Here is an 18,433-nt window from a genome sequence, read left to right as displayed (position 1 = left end):
GGGATCAGTCCTGCTAGCCCCCAAAGAATCCCCGGCAGAGTTACCTCCAGATCTTCAAGACTTGTATGATCTACTCCGATGCCTGACACCATGGAAGCAGAGCAGACAACTCCAGAGGGCTCCAGAGACGACTCAGTGAGGGCTCCAGAGACGAATCTGGTGATGACTTCAGTGACGGCTCCAGAGGAGGAGCCAGAGACTTTTACCGACATCCCCATGTTTAACGATGAAAATCATTTTCATCCCGGACAAATGGACTTTACGGTGTTCGACCTGCAATCCCGAGGATCACCTGAACTGGTGGTGATCTGTGGATGACCTGTTGTTGTTGATCTGTTAATGCATCATTATTGTTGATCTGTTTACCATGTTGATGTTGTTCCTCAATAAAATGTGAATTCCATTTCAAAGGTTGTGTCTTCTATATCTTCGGGATCTTAAGCTCTTAGAGGTCATTTCCGGTGCAACCCGCAGGGTGGTAAGACGTGTGTCAGTATGTCAGGGACACTGTCAGGGACAGTGTTAGACTCAGACCTGGTGGAGGCCATGGTCACCCCACTCACGATTACGTCATCCCTTTACCATGTTAATTGCAGGCCCTACAGGGTCAGGTAAAACATCGTTTGTCAAAGCCTTCATGGAACATGTGTTTTCAACCGGGGATCCTAGATCTTCCACCTCAGGGCATCGTGTGGGTGTACAGTGAATGGCAACCCATGCATGAGGACTTGAAAGTTCTGACTTCGAGGTTAGGGATACCCTGACGTTTGTGCAAACCATGGGGAAGCCAACACGCAGTTACCTGCAGGGTCTGGGGGTAAGGCGAGAAGGGTTTGCCTACGCCCCATTGGTTGATCATTGATGATTTGCTGGGCGACAATACCAAAGAGGAAGAAGCCCGAAGTCCTGCGATGGTTTACCAAGAAAGTCATCATCGCTTAACCGTCCGTGTTGTGCCGACAAAACCTCTTTGCTTCATCGCCTCATCATCGCACCATTAGTTTAAATGCCCACTACATGGTGCTGTTTAAAAACCGAGGGGCGCCATAAAATGGATCAATTGGCCCAGACAAATCTTTCCAGGACAGGCGGCCTTCTTCCGAGGGAAGCCTATGAGGATGCCACTTTGGCTCTTATTCTATTTGTTTCTGGACTTGAAACCGACCGGACCAAAGAGCACCGTGTACGGTCCCATCTCTTTCTTAACCCCACCACCTTTACATTCCCAAGTCGTGATAAATAGAGATGATACGTCTACCCTACGGTCAGTTGACCCAGAGCTGCCATGGGAGACAGGCGGAAACAGACCCAGCCCCGCAAACGTGCTGTTGCCACAGGGTTATTTAAACCGATCCATAAACACTCCCACGACCACCTTGGGTCGTGATCCCACCGAACAACATCGGTCAGGTGTGCAACGACTGTCACGAAGTCTAAGTGCTCCTCCTCCCTCTGCTTCCTCCTCCTCCAAACAAAGTTCCTTAAAGCAGTTGTACCCCACAGCACCCACCATGAACACGTTTGTCCCTGTCAGCGTATCGTGCCTCTCCTGCTGCCTTCTCTCCCCTTCTTCTTTCCGGCCTCTCCCCTTCATTTCCATCGTCTCCTCTCTCCCACCATGATCCAACCCTTTCAGCCCTTGACCCAACCGCGTACCACCAGCACCAAAGCGCACCCGAAGAAACGTCACGGTGCTAAACGCCCCAGCCGGGCACCCACACAAAGGAAGCCACAGAAACATGCCATGCGCAGAAAAGTCAAACCCATCATGCGTGAAGAAACGACTCCTTAGGCAGAGAGCATGGCTGTCAAAGGACGTCATCGACTGTTGCAATGGTTTGTCATTGCCGTGAGAAATCTGCGCGAGCAGGATGTGTTCCTTGAAGACGCAGCACAAGACCTGGCTGTTGAGGCACCAAGACATGCTGACCAGATTGCGAATCCACGGCTACCCTATGGATGAACGCCTGAGTTACCTGATGAAGCGCGGTGGAAGTGATGCGTTGGCTGGTGTGTTGACCCGTATCTTGCTGAACTGGCAGTCCTACCTACAGGAAAAACAGCAGAAGCCCTCAGCACCTCGCCGTCGCCGCCCGTGCTCCTAAGCAACCCCAGCATCGCAAGTCACCCACCCGACAAGAGAACAAGAAGAAGAAAGAAGAAAGGGTCACTTCACCCTCAGCCCCAGGTGCAGCCTTGACCGGATGGTGTTCTGAAGTCAAAGAAGAAGAAGACCACAAGCGGCGTACCCCCACCCCTCCAGCGACATTACCATAAATAGAGGCCTCCCACCCCATCCTGGTCAGTTCAATGGTAGCAGCTGCAGGGGACGACACCATCATCATGTCGGCACGTTTGAAAGCGTCACAAAGAAGCTCTGTCGTATGTGTAGTCCTTCTGCAAAACCAGCCATCACGACAGGCTATTTTGAAACAGGCCCCATCCGGAACTGATTCAAAGCCATCTGTGAATCGTGGTGAATTTGTATGGAGGCAACATTCCTATGACATCACAGCAACGTCAACGTTTACAAAAGCATGGGTCACTGATGCATACCTTGATGAAAAAAGAAGGTGTCTGTGTCCAGAAACGTCAACTTTACAGCAGAAAGGGAAGGGGATTAGGTCTCTTGTCTGCCTTGGCATCGGTGGTGGGTCCCTTGGTGTCTGGCCTGTTGGGTAGATGATCCTCAAGGAAGATCCTCAAGGAAGATCCTCAAGGAAGATCATAAATAGAGGACACATCCTAGATTGGCGTTAGTTGCATCTGCACCGTCCTACCACCAAGATGAAGCATGCACGGAAGATGGTGATGGTCCCAGAAGAGGTATGGCAAAGTCTGCAAGAAGAAAAACGTCAACGACATTTGCTCAAGTCCAACCTGTTGGAACAGAAACGTGTGCACACGCTTCACGATATGGATACCCTCGTCCGTGATGACACGGTTCCTTTTAGGGACCGAGAGCAGCAGTATAACACCTTGTTGCAACACACCTTGGCGTTTCAAGACCGGGCAGCGGTCAAACCCACGACCTTTAGAAGCCCGCGGGCACCCCAGGGCGGGCACCCCCAGGACGGACACCCCAGGACGGGCACCCCAGGACTGGATCTCCTCACCGTAAGTCACGGTTTACTTACTGAGTCACACTCGTGTTAGGTCCAGCGTGAAGCCTTCGCTAAGAAGAGTCCCTTGAAGCCGATCAAATGAAACAGTGGCTCATGGTTTGTTTTGTTTCAGAACCCGATGATGTGAAGCCATTCTGAATGAAGTCGTGCAAACGGTTCCCAAAACGCTACAGACCAAGGCCAGGCAGTTGATGGCCCGTATTCGTGCTCATCCCGACTTGGGTTGGAATGAGCGGGTCAATTCGTGGTGGAAGGGGGAACCCATGCCTGGGGCACATGGTGGATCTCATCAATGATCTTGTTAGAATAGCGTACCAAATTAGGCCCTCCGCGGGGTTGGAATATTCTGGGTCAGTATCTGGCTTCCAGCAATGTACCCCATGAACTGATTGGTAACCCTCTACGTTGGTCCTGGATGATGAAAACCAAAGGGTCATCCACCAGCCTCCTGACACCCCGTGAAGCGTCACACCCTCCACCCGTTGACTTGTTTTTGACACCCCGCATCCAACCTTCCTCTGGAACCCCAGAAGAAGAAGAAAGCTGTAGAGACCCCTCCTCCCCTCTCAGCGGGTTAGATCAGTGGATTCACTTTTAATAAAGGGAGCAGAGGGTGATGTCAACGACAGTGTCATCATGAGACGTCAAGAGAAACAACAACATCAGCAAAGCATCATCATCGTCTTTGTCACCTGCATGGACAATGATGGCTCCACCACACCTATTACGATCCCAAACACCCAGCAGGCTATGGAGGGTGGCTTGCCTTGTGGCAAGCAGCAGGACATCAAGCCAAACGGGACATCAAGCCAAAAGCAGGACCCAAGAAGGGGGACCCAAGAAGGGGAAGCAAAACGGGGCCAAGGCCCACCCAACGCCAGGTGATAATGGTTGAAAACCAGGACCGTACACCTTGCACAAACCAGCCCGACGCTCGTTTCCCAGGGATCATTACCGTGTGGGTGGCGTAGATGAATTGTGGCAAGCCCGATGTGGCGATCTCCTGGCGTTATCAGAAAGAGAACCAAGGCAACCCGGTATTTGCTGTGTGTCATCGATGTTTTCTCCAAAATGGCCTGGGTGCAGCCCATGAAAGCCAAGACCGGTGCCACTTTGATAGAGGCCTTTCAGCGGATCCTGAAACAAGCCAAAGGGCGTGTACCATCCCAGTTACAGACAGACAAAGGGACTGAATTTGTCAATGCCCTTTTCAAGCCTTCCTCAAGAAACGGGGTATTCATTTCTACACCAGTCAAAACCCAGAAACCAAAGCCTCTGTGGTGGAACGTTTTCAAAAGGACGTTAAAAACCGTATGTGGCGTTATTTCACCCAACAGGGAACACGCCACTACCTGAAGGCATTACCCAAACTGATGCATTCCTACAATCATCAGCGTCCATCGATGCGATTGGACAACGCCCGTGGATGTGCGTCCTAGCGCTCCCTACGATGAAATTCGGGTGTTGGATCACATGGAACGACAAAGAAGCAGAAGCAGCGCCAACTCAAGACAAAGAAGAAGAAGAAGAAGAAGTACCCTCTCTTGTTACCCGGGACCCGTGTCCGTTTGAACAAGACCAAGGGCACGTTTGACAAAGGGTACCTTCCCAACTGGACCACCGAACTGTTCACCGTGGATCGGGTGGTGAAAGGGCGTGTTCCTCCTGTCTACCAAGTGAAAGATGATCATGGAGAAGTGCTGCAAGGCACCTTTTACCCGCAAGAACTGCAACCCATTCAGAAAACGAATGATGTGTACACAGTGGATCAGGTCCTGAAACGACGACGTCGTCAAAAAAAAGGATGAAGTGTTGGTGAGATGGTCAGGATACCCTGCCAGCTTTGATTCATGGATCCCTGCGGCCCATCTGGTCTTTAAATAGCGTGGCCTCCAGTCTCCCACCGTCAGTGGAGCCTCCACCATCATGCAGAGTGAACCGATCTCAAGGTGCAAGGAGGCGGCAAGCCATCCCCACGCTGGTGTTGCTTTGGCATGGACTTGCCACGAAGTGAAGTGGTGTTTTTTCTCCCAAGTGTTTCTGATATATGGCGTGGTCATCATGAGCATGGTTCAGTTGGCATTGGACAACGGTGAAAACAGTTGTGGACAGCTTTGTTGGCCAGTAGCTTGGGGTACTTGCTCCCACAACCCACGTTGGTGTCGTCGTCGTCGTCGTCATCATCCACGTTGCCACCTTCCTCGACTGCATCTCCAACCCCTCTGTATCCAGCCTGGTTCCCTAAAGAGAGATGATGTCGGTGTCTGTGTTTTCCAAAGCGGGACTTTTACATGACCTTACCCAGCGATGCGTCCATGGATGTTCATCCCGACAACAGAGTGAATCATTCGAAGTCAAACTACCCTTCCCATTCAAGTGAATCGTCAGGAGTGGGAAGTCGGCGTCAGTGAACTTCATTTCCCCATGACATGGTACAATGTGTCATACCCCTTCAACTGGTTTGTCCTTCATGTGAACTTGGAACGTATGACCTGGACTTACAGTTCAGCAGAACGCGATGCGACCGTGACAGAAGAGAATCCAGGCATCATCAGAGCCGTCAGCGAAAAGGTCATTATTCCAGAAGGAGTGTATTCCAGTCGCCAACTGGTCCAGAGACTGAACATCCTGCTTCAACACGCCTGTGCACGGCTGTTGGACAAGCATACGCAAGATGTTTACCAAGCGGATGCCAGAGCTCGTTTCACCGTCACCATGAACTACCCCAAAGAAGAGCTCCGATTTGAAATGCGTGGCAAAACGCATGTCAACTTTTATGCTCCCACCCCGAAAGACATGTGCAGAGCCATCACGGGTTCCTCCTGCAGAACTGCAAGTCAACCTGACCATGATGCCTTCAGGTCTGCCTACACCACCCGATTGGTGTTGCCTGCTCCTTTAGTACGTATGCTGGGATTCATACAGCTCCCCATGGTGGACGAAGCAGAAGAAATAAGTCAAGTCTCTGCTCAGCCTGTGCAGGTGGCTGTGTTTGACCGTCCTCTCGTCGTGGGTGAACAGGAAGCACACCATCTGGCTGGTTTTGATACCGTGTACGTCTACTCGGATGCAGTGGAAGATCAAATCGTGGGGGATACCATGGCTCCCTTACTGATGTATGTCCCCGTGTCGCGCCAGATGATGGAAGACAGCGTCGTGATCAAAACCCCTCAGCACCTATGCTACATGGGATTGCGTCAGGGAACCACGGATGCCATTCGAATCTATTTAACGGATGGCGTGGGACGTCTCGTGCCATTCGAACTGGGAAGACCATCGTGACACTTCATTTCCGTCCCGTCGTCTGGAGTGCGTTACTGAGAATCAGCATGGTAGGACATCAGTGTATCCAGACTCATGGCGGCAGCTTGCAGAGTGGACAGCAGCGAGGGAGGCAGCTTAGCTGTGTACGAGGGCGCATTCATCAACGAGGGAGAGGTTTGGGTAACATCTTGGGTAACTTGGGACGTTCAGCTCTCCATCCTCCTCAAGACGGTGGGAAAATCAGCTCTCAAATCAGGTGTCAAAGATGTTGCTGGGATTGGTGCAAGATATCCGTTCAGGACACGAAGTGTGGGGACAGTTTGAAACATCATGGAAAACAAGCCTTACTCGCGCCACCTTGCGACAGCACCCACCACCAGGATCACCTGCTCGCAAACGAAAACGGAAACAGTCCGTGGGATCCACCAAGAAACGTAAACCCTTGTTTTGAGAGAAGAGATAAAGACCCACCCCGATGGGAAAGGAGTTCAGTTCAACACCAGACACCGTAGGGTCAAGACCTGTTGTGTAGACCTGCGGTCCAGATCAGCTGTCAAGATGATGCGCCGAGATGCCTGTGAATGCTCCAAGGCCCAACTGGATCTCTTTCTGTGCCCCTGTGGTGACTTCCGTCCAAGAAGGTCAGTGGATTCGATACAGCCCTCTGGCACCCTTCGGTCGCGGGCCCCTCCAATTCAACATTGCTAACCCTGTCAATGCCTACATCGATTTGAGCCAGTGTTACCTCCGCATCTGCCTCAAAATCAAGAATACAGATGAATGCGAATGCAGTTCATGATGGCTGCTGGCCTCGCCGTGTCCACGGTGAACAACATGATGCATTCCCTCTTTCGTGAAGTGCGTGTACAAAGTGGGACACAACCAACTGGAAATTACTCCTTCCATGGGTACCTATCCCTACCGAGCCTATTTGGAAACGCTGCTGAGTTATGGGAAGGCAGCCAAAGGGACCCCATCTCCAGTGTCCAGGATGGTACACCGATGAAGCTGAAATTGGAGCACTTTAATGCTGTCGCCCAGAATGCCAACGCCGGACTTGTCGCACGACGAGGGGTCATTCTACCCACCCGAGACGTGGAACTGACAGGACGTCTCCACTGTGACCTGTTTCTCCAAGACCGGTACCTGGTGGATGGAGTCCCCATGAAACTAGAACTGATTAAGCAGCCGGTGATTTCTACTTGATGAGTGCTGGAGGCGTCAGTGCCGATTTGAACTGACCAAAGCCGAGTTTTACGTGCGCCAAGTCAACATTGATCCTGCCATGCAGGAACAACACGTGAAACACATGTCACCAGGAGTCACGGCCAAATATCCTTTGACCCGAGTCCAAGTCACAGCCCACGACATCTCAGGAGGAGGACGCGATTTCCACAAAGATCAACTGATTGGAGGCCAACTGCCCAAACGAGTGGTGTTGGGATTAGTGGACAATGATGCTTTTGCCGGCAGCAGGGAAAGAACCCCTACCATTTCAAGCACAACAACGTGACCAGTCTCGAAGCTGAAACTCAATGGGCAAGAAGTGCATGGCACCGAAATCAAAAGCGACTTTCAGAACAACAGTGCCTCGCTCAAACGGTTGTACATGAACCTGTTCCGCAACACGGGACACCTGTGGCAAGAACATCCTGCAACCTCACCCTGGACGAATTCAGGAACGGATTCACCGTGTGGATGGTGGATCTGGCGGATCTGAAGCAGATGAAGAAGAATAACTACCCACGACAGACGGGCAAGTTGGGACTTGAACTTCAGTTTGCAGAACCCTACCACGCCCGTCATGCACGTCTGCTACGAGGAATACGAAAGCGTTTTGGAAATTGATGCGGTTCCGCAACGCTCTGATGGTCTAAGGATGGACGACGGCGATAGTGGCTTGACGACCAGACACTTGAGCGCCTACGTACAACAGGATCCCCTGCTGCGACCCCTCTACCAAGGTACCTTTGCCGAGATCACTTTGCCACCACCGTGCTGTGTGAACAGCAGGAGGGACATTATCCTAAAGCCTACATTGTCAATACGGACCCCAGCCATCTCCCAGGACAACACTGGGTGTGCGTGTATCGTCAGTACCAGGTGCCATGGACTACTTTGACAGTTATGGACTCCATCCCTATCAACAGCATCCAGACTTTCGAATGTCATGACCTTCGCCGGATGGCTCCAACAACAGTGGAATGGCCAGTCACTTCAACCCTGGTTCAGTGCCTCTTGTGGAATGTACTGTTTGTATGTACTGGCTCATCGTGCCCGTGGATGGTCTTTGGACGAAGTGATGGAACAGTTTGATCCCTACGATACCCTCGTCAATGAAGAACGTGTAAGACGTTGGTTTCAACCCACCGCCTGACAGACAACAACAACGCTGACCATGATCCACACCCTGCCAAAGGACACAACCTTATCGTTCTGATGTGATGATGTTACAGTTCTGATGTTACAGTTCTGATGTTACAGTTCATACCGTTTGTAAACAAAAGATCAGGGACGCCCCTAATCCTGTCTCTTTTGTCAAAGTGTTCTTGTTAGCGGGGAAAATAAAACGTTTGAAAAATGTCAACCTAGTGTTGTTATTATTGTTGTTGGCATTGAAATGAACCTTTCTTTTGGGAGAGATGGATGGCCCTGAAAAGGGCCGTTTTTTCGGAGTGTACCTCACTCCAGGGACCACAGTTGGGTCATACATTGACAGGGATGAATGGCCATCTTTGTCTTGACGGGGCACTTGCTCCCATGAGTCAAGCGCCTGATGTATGTGTCCTTCAAGACATTGCCACAGTAGACACATTGGAAGGTACCACGATAGTCATCAGTCCCATTGGCGTAAACAGGCAGGCAGCCATGACATTGTTGACACTGCCATGCCGGCAAGGGGGGTGACGATGCTGTGTCCATTAACTCTAAATCCCAGTTTTCTCCAGACATGATTGCTGGTTGTAACACTGCTTCGATCATCCCCCGCTCATCATATATAGTGAGAGCTCAGCCAATCCAAGGCCATGGGGGCGCCACCACCTCACGATCATGACGTCACCGGTACTACGTGATTACCCTCACGCGCGACCATGACGTCATCGATACCACGTCATCGATACCACGTCATCGACGACACGTCATCGCTGTCTCGTCGCCCATATATAAACTCCAGCATGGATCAGTGAGGGCTATCTTCATGCAACATGGATACAAGAAAAGTGAAAGTCATGCGACCGACGCCTTACAGGAAAAATTGTGGTAGACGGCAATGCTTGCGATGCAGCCCTACCTTACAAGGGAAGGCTGGCATCAAAATAGAAGAGGCAGCAACAACACCTGCAGAACCGATACCCACAACGGTAACAGAAGCAGCGGCAGCCCCACCACCACCACCACCTACGACAGGAGACACGGTAGCGCCACCACCACCACCAACAACAACAACAACATTACCAAAATGGTCATCCCAATGGCGACTAATTATCTGCCCTACCTGTTTTAAAGCGTATCCTTCAAATCGCTTTGATGTCGTGCCAGGAGCTGCCTTCTACATATGCCTCTACTGTGGGGAAGGCATCATCAAGAGAGGGCAGCAACAACACGATGATGTGTGCCCCGGAAAATTTATTTTTCGGGGTCTCCAGCTCCTTTGTGAATGCTAACCTGGCTGACTGATTCACATACCAACGGCCCTTTTCAGGGCCACCCACCTGGCTCGAAAGAATGCTACATCCAATGTTGTTTTAACCACACACACACACACTAACACTTGTCTAGCCACGCCATCGTCCGCATCACCCCCTCTCTCCTCCCTTCCCTCTCCTTCCCTTCCCTCTCCTTCCCTTCCCTCTCCGTCCCGTCCCGTCCGCCGCTCGTCCGTTCCGCCATCTTGAAAGGCGTCTACGCTCGCGAGATCCCGCGAGAATCCACGAGATCCCGCGAGATCTCACGCGATCCCACCGGATGGGACGCCATCTTGAAACGCGTCCGCCATCTTGGCCCGGAGATGACGTCATCGTCATGCGCGCGCAACCACCGGAACCGGACGTGACGTCATTGCGATGCGTGCGCACCCACCGGAACCGGAACCCGAGTGATCTCCCATGACCGGAAGTGACTGATCCAAGATGGCGGCGCCCATGGGGACCGGATGTGCCGCCATTTTGAAAAAGGGGCCAGGGTGACGAGGCACACTAATTCCGATATACCCTTCTCGTCTTTCATTCTGTGTGGTGTAAGTTATATACCCGATAGACCCTTCCAGTCTTTCATTCTGTGAGGTGTAAGTTATATATCCGATAGACCCTTCCCGTCTTTCATTCTGTGTGGTGTAAGTTACATATCCGATATACCCTTCCCGACTTTCATTCTGTGATGTGTAAGTTATATATCCGATATACCTTCCCGTCTTTATTCTGTGAGGTGTAAGTTATATATCCGATATATACCCTTCCCGACTTTCATTCTGTGAGGTGTTAGTTATGTATCCGATATACCCTTCCCGCCTTTTATTCTGTGAGGTGTAAGTTATATATCCGATATACCCTTCCCGTCTTTATTCTGTGAGATGTAAGTTATATATCCGATATACCATTCCCGCCTTTCATTCTGTGAGGTGTAAGTTATATATCCGATATAAACCCTTCCCGACTTTCAATCTGTGAGGTGTTAGTTATGTATCCGATATACCCTTACAGCCTTTCATTCTGTATGGTGTAAGTTATATATCCGATATACCCTTCCCGACTTTCATTCTGTGATGTGTAAGTTATATATCCGATATACCCTTCCCGCTTTTCATTCTGTGTTGTGTAAGTTATATATCCGATAAACCTTTCCCGCCTTTCGTTCTGCGAGGTGTAAGTTATATATCCGATATACCCTTCCTGACTTTCATTCTCTGAGGTGTAAGTTATATATCCGATATATACCCTTCCCGACTTTCATTCTGCGAGGTGTTAGTTATGTATCCGATATACCCTTCCCGCCTTTCATTCTGTGAGGTGTTAGTTATATATCCGATATACCCTTCCCGCCTTTCATTCTGTGAGGTGTAAAGTTATATATCCGATATACCCTTCCCGCCTTTTATTGTGAGGTGTAAGTTATATATCCGATATACCCTTCCGTCTTTATTCTGTGAGATGTAAGTTATATATCCGGTATACCATTCCCGCCTTTCATTCTGTGAGGTGTAAGTTATATATCCGATATATACCCTTCCCGACTTTCATTCTGTGAGGTGTTAGTTATGTATCCGATATACCCTTACCGCCTTTCATTCTGTATGGTGTAAGTTATATATCCGATATACCCTTCCCGACTTTCATTCTGTGATGTGTAAGTTATATATCCGATAGACCCTTCCCCCTTTTCATTCTGTGTGGTGTAAGTTATATATCCGATAAACCTTTCCCGCCTTTCGTTCTGCGAGGTGTAAGTTATATATCCGATATACCCTTCCTGACTTTCATTCTCTGAGGTGTAAGTTATATATCCGATATATACCCTTCCCGACTTTCATTCTGCGAGGTGTTAGTTATGTATCCGATATACCCTTCCCGCCTTTCATTCTGTGAGGTGTTAGTTATATATCCGATATACCCTTCCCGCCTTTCATTCTGTGAGGTGTAAGTTATATATCCGATATACCCTTCCCGCCTTTTATTCTGTGAGGTGTAAGTTATATATCCGATATACCCTTCCCGTCTTTATTCTGTGAGATGTAAGTTATATATCCGATATACCCTTCCCGCTTTTCATTCTGTGTTGTGTAAGTTATATATCCGATAAACCTTTCCCGCCTTTCGTTCTGCGAGGTGTAAGTTATATATCCGATATACCCTTCCTGACTTTCATTCTCTGAGGTGTAAGTTATATATCCGATATATACCCTTCCCGACTTTCATTCTGCGAGGTGTTAGTTATGTATCCGATATACCCTTCCCGCCTTTCATTCTGTGAGGTGTTAGTTATATATCCGATATACCCTTCCCGCCTTTCATTCTGTGAGGTGTAAGTTATATATCCGATATACCCTTCCCGCCTTTTATTGTGAGGTGTAAGTTATATATCCGATATACCCTTCCCGTCTTTATTCTGTGAGATGTAAGTTATATATCCGATATACCATTCCCGCCTTTCATTCTGTGAGGTGTAAGTTATATATCCGATATATACCCTTCCCGACTTTCATTCTGTGAGGTGTTAGTTATGTATCCGATATACCCTTACCGCCTTTCATTCTGTATGGTGTAAGTTATATATCCGATATACCCTTCCCGACTTTCATTCTGTGATGTGTAAGTTATATATCCGATAGACCCTTCCCCCTTTTCATTCTGTGTGGTGTAAGTTATATATCCGATAAACCTTTCCCGCCTTTCGTTCTGCGAGGTGTAAGTTATATATCCGATATACCCTTCCTGACTTTCATTCTCTGAGGTGTAAGTTATATATCCGATATATACCCTTCCCGACTTTCATTCTGCGAGGTGTTAGTTATGTATCCGATATACCCTTCCCGCCTTTCATTCTGTGAGGTGTTAGTTATATATCCGATATACCCTTCCCGCCTTTCATTCTGTGAGGTGTAAGTTATATGTCCGATAGACCCTTCCCGTTTTTCATTCTGTGAGGTGTAAGTTATATATCCGATAGACCCTTCCCACCTTTCATCCTGTGAGGTGTAAGTTATATATCCGATAGACCCTTCCCGTTTTTCATTCTGTGTTGTGTAAGTTATATATCCGATATACCCTTCCCGCCTTTTATTCTGTGTGGTGTAAGTTATATATGCGATATACCCTTCCCGCCTTTTATTCTGTGTGGTGTAAGTTATATATCCGATATACCCTTCCCGACTTTCATTCTGTGAGGCGTAAGTTATATATCCGATATACCCTTCCCGACTTTCATTCTGTGTGATGTCGTATGATGACAATCAATGACTGTTTACCAACAACATCGCACACCTGTAATACTGCTGAAACAAATACATGCTCATGATATAGTCAGAATTGTACATTCGACTCTGCTTTTAGTAGAGATTACTTATGGACGTGGAACAGGTTTGGCCTCTTCTATTAATATATCCGATATACGCCCTTCCTCCTTTCCTTCTCTGTGATGGAAGTTATATATCCGACACATCATTCAGCCTGAATGATATTACAATATTTTGTTTTCAACACTTTTATCTACGGGATAGTTCATAACTGATGGGGTGTGATGCTGATCTTTATGGAGAAGCATGTGCAACGTGAATGACCCACTCCCCTTACAATTTATGTACAAAGTATGTGACACCCCCCATGCAGCATGTAAAGTACAAAATCAATGACCGCCCTCCCCGGCCCTCATTATTCCCATAATGTTTAAGCACCGTTTTTAAATTTTGTCAAGTACAAAATCTCTCTCTCTCTCTCTCTCTCTCTCTCTCTCTCTCTCTCTCTCTCTCTCTCTCTCTCTCTCTCTCTCTCTCTCTCTCTCTCTCTCTCTCTCTCTCTCTCTCTCTCTCTCTCTCTCTCTCTCTCTCTCTCTCTCTCTCTCTCTCTCTCTCTCTCTCTCTCTCTCTCTCTCTCTCTCTCTCTCTCTCTCTCTCTCTTTGTCAAGTACAAAATCTCTCTCTCTCTCTCTCTCTCTCTCTCTCTCTCTCTCTCTCTCTCTCTCTCTCTCTCTCTCTCACACACACACACACACACACACACACACCACCCCTAGTTTTTGTGTACAAAATAGATGTCCCTTCTACCTCCCCAGAACAAATTTAAAGTAATGGACCATTTAAAATGCAGCAAATTCGGTGAATATGGAAATGTTTTCATAGTTACATAGCTTATTACGACAAAAATCAGAATTATTTCAGAACACAATGGGGTGTTTGAACTATTTCCATTAACGTGGCCGATTATAGGATATTTATTACGCTATGTAAATTACATGATGCTTGCATTATAAAACACTGACTGACTGAGTTTAGTTTTACGCCGCTTTTAGCAATATTCCAGCAATATCACGGCGGGGGACACCAGAAATGGGCTTAACACATTGTGCCCATGTGGGGAATCGAACCCGGGTCTTCGGCGTGACGAGCCAACGCTTTAACCACTAGGCTACCCCAACGCCCCGCATTATAAAACAACACAGTTAATGAAAATGAAACGTCGTACACCATGGGAGGTTTGCTTGAGTGGGAATTGCCACACGATATAAACGATTGAATAACTGACGAGTACAAAAATAATTAGAAACCCTTAAGGTTCTTCCAACCTATATTGGAAAATTAAATGTGAGCTACATATTTGCAGAGGAATATGGAAATATGTAACTGATAATTTTCAGTGTCTCCTCACAAAAACATTAACTAAATCATATTCCGCGCATAGTTCGCCTTAAGTTTTAGAGTTAACCGGGAGCAGTACTGCAGTAAATAGGGTTTTACGAAATTGTGGACTGTTTATCCCAGTTCTGGTCGTATCCCAGTTCTGGTCGCTACATACGTCTTCTGTTGTGTGTAAGCGATATATGTGCCCGACGTGAGTGGTCTGGCTCGCTCCCCGCCTGATCAGAACCCCTACTACGGGTATGTTGGACCACTGCGCCGCACCCTGCCTCCAAAACTAACGCTTAATCTCTGAATATATATAATTTTTGTAATAACAAACAAACCCATTTAAATTGAAAAGGAGCCCCAGTGAGACCAGAGACCTGGGGAAATCTAGACTTGCTTCATTTTGGGCTTTATCATTGCAGTGGGGGCTAGTCAGTAAGGAAAATAATGTGGTTCAGGGACTGTGAGACAAACCACCTGTCTCCCGGCTGTACCAGGTTGTCTCCGATCGACTCACAGAGCACTCTCATGTTAGATTCCATCGTGCGTTTAGGAGGGTCTGGTCTGATGCTATATACACCTCGTTGAAGTTCCGCGAGTTTTCTCTTCTGTGTCAGGATCTTATATTTATCCTCCATCGAACGACAACTATCTACGATGACAGCGAGATAACGTGAACGGCTCGCCTCCCTCCGGTCTGCCCGGTCAGCCTCGATAGCTCTCAAGTCCATCTCGTAAAAGAGCCTTCACCTTGCTTGTCACGTCTTCATTAACACTCTCGGGAAGATTGAGTATGGTTATGCTTAGTCTTATATCATCCCGATGTTGCTTGACCTTTAAACCAGATAATACTTTAGTATTTGATTTTATTGCTCCTGAATGAAACTGCTCACTTTACTGTGTTCAGACGTTCATCTCTGTCATCAAATATTCACTTCAGAAATCTTCTATATATATAAACTGTAACTGTGAAATGTGACTATCATAAATTGTAACTGTGAAATGTGACTAACAAATTGCCTGCCTATAAATTTGGTGTTATGACTTTTTCTACTTTTAAATGACAATGTAATGAATATATGTTTTTGAAATAAAACTCATTCCGAGTATGTACTTACAATGTTTATTAATGCAAACTTGTTTTCGTCACTATATGGCTGGAATAATGCCGATGTGACGCAAAACCCAACTCAACTCAACTCAACTCTATTTCTTTCCCAACCATCCTTTTGACTTTTTCGTCCAATTCCAAATCAAATCTATGGTCAAAATGAGTAATTAACTTGTCGATAGCGTTCATGATGTGAGAAACACTTTGTTCTCTGAAATTCTCGACGCTGGGGTACAGTGTTATCGGTATACGGCAAGTTCGAAACACCTCATGCGAGTCAATATAAAAGAATTAGCTATTGAATAACACGTTTGATAAATGATTCAGGACACGGTTTCTTATGATTCACTTAAGCTGCCTCTCACGAAACAGACAGCTAAATGACACTGGGTCACACTGGGCATCAATCCTATCTGTCGGACCACGACCTCATGTTAATCAACCACACCTGAATAGATAACCTGTGGTCAATAGTATGAGCATTAGTACTCGCGGTCCATTCCAGAGGATACACAGCCACGTCACAACAGAGTTGGTCCTCAAACCGATGAAGAGTCATGGACCTTATTTACAAACGGTATTGACAAACTTTATGGACGTCCAACTCACGATAAAAGTTGTTATCCATAAGGGTTTTCAATATTGTACTTCCCAACTTCTAAAATGCCATTCAAAGAAGTCATGGACCTACCCATAGACATCAACGAACATGGCCATCCGCTCCCATTCATATAGAACGTGTCAATAATCATGGATCTAACTCATAAACATTTGTAGATAATTTATTCATAAGAAACTGTGAGGCTACAGGCAAGTTTAAAAACATTTAGGAAGCACTTGTATAAAATATATACATACCATAACGTGTGCGGCATGATGGATATATATGGACACATTCCGTTAAAAAACAATGTTAACTGAAGATACTGGGGAAGTGTATACGGGTAACAGTAAAGGAAATACATTTATGGATGACAACTCCTTTACAATGTTATGTAAAAATTCACTGTGGAAAACTAAACATATGATATCAACAAGAGTTTCATACAAAATAGTAAAAGACATACCAGGTGACAGATAAACATACCAAGTGACAGAATACATACTGTGGCGTGGTGATTGTTCCATTTATGCACAGAAAATGACACGCCCACAAATTCAGTAGCCAAATGTTAAGGAGAGTTGCATCAAAACATAAATTCACAGGACCTGTTATTCACGGTAAGAAGCGAGAGTGAGTGAGTTTAGTTTTACGCCGCACTCAACAGTATTCCAGCTATATGGCAGCGGTCTGTTGATCCAGCGATCAACAGCATGAGCATCGATCTGCGCAATTAGGAACCGATGACATGTGTCAACCAAGCCAGCGAGTCTGACCACCCGATCCCGTTAGTCGCCAGTTACGACAAGCATGGGACCTTCACGGGTCAAGAAGCGAGAACTACACCAGTCTGACTGTAACGAGCCGGGACAAATAATAGGAATAGAAACCATGTTTCATTCAGGCGAGCACAAGAAAAACATGCGATTAGACCTGCGAACCCCGCTGGTATCGAAAGGTGGCTTGAACCATCCTCAGTATGTGTGACATAGGTAAAATATCCTGTTCACAAATAATAGATGGGATTCTCCGACAATCTGTAGTGGGGAAAGTAGTCCGATTTGGTGGGCGTGACTTAAAATAACACGTGACCACTTTAGCTAGTCAGAATGCAGGGATTACAAAGACCACAACGAAATTATTATTTTGATGTGTCTTTTCGGTACAGATTGTTATACCGGACCTGAACCCGTGTCACTCTTGTGAACATACAACAACACAATAACTATCATGACAGAATAAAGAAGAATTCTTGCTTCTACTGTTACCAACTACTCAAATGCGAATCATAACAAGTTTTGGATTTACATAGATGTGTTTTTGAAACATGCAAGTTTTAGATTAACATATGTACAGCATGTGAAGGAGAAGCGATATTCCCCGTCTATAAGATCGCGATTACATTAACTACTAAAGTCTTATGTATATTCCTGCTTCAGTCAAACGAGTTGTGGGAATCAAATCGAAATAGTGCTTAGGAAATTCTATATTTTCCAATAAGAATAATAAACAAAGATAATGTTCTGTGTACTTATCAGACAAACTTGTGTACAAGTGAAATCCATTTTTGAAAACTGCCTATTTTAAAGTTTTGTATCTTGGACAATAACTTTATCTGAATAAACTTGAACAGGTGCAATCACTGCGAGCCTTGTGTTGCGCACACCTTTATATATCCGCTTGCACCAATGGCTGTAACATGACAAAAAGACATCACTTGTGCATAATACAAGAGTCAGTTGACCTGGGAATGTAAGGACAGTCTCACTTAAGTGGATAAAGAAAGTGGAAGCAAATGGGACTCAATACATGATGGTCTATTGGATACGATGTACGTTTAAATCTACCAAATATATCTTGGAAGGATTCTTGCAAGATCACATCAGCATCAATACTTAATTCCGAAAGGTATATAATTTATATGAATAGAGTTATTCTGGTATTGCGTCAAACAATCAACCAATCATATAATCGTAGTTTTCCTGGGGTACAAAACA

The sequence above is a fragment of the Haliotis rubra genome, unplaced genomic scaffold (genome assembly GCF_003918875.1).
Source record: "Haliotis rubra isolate DU_JTF1 unplaced genomic scaffold, ASM391887v1 Scf15, whole genome shotgun sequence".
In the NCBI taxonomy this organism is placed as follows: Eukaryota; Metazoa; Mollusca; class Gastropoda; order Lepetellida; family Haliotidae; genus Haliotis; species Haliotis rubra.
Note: the sequence above shows the minus strand (reverse complement) of the source record.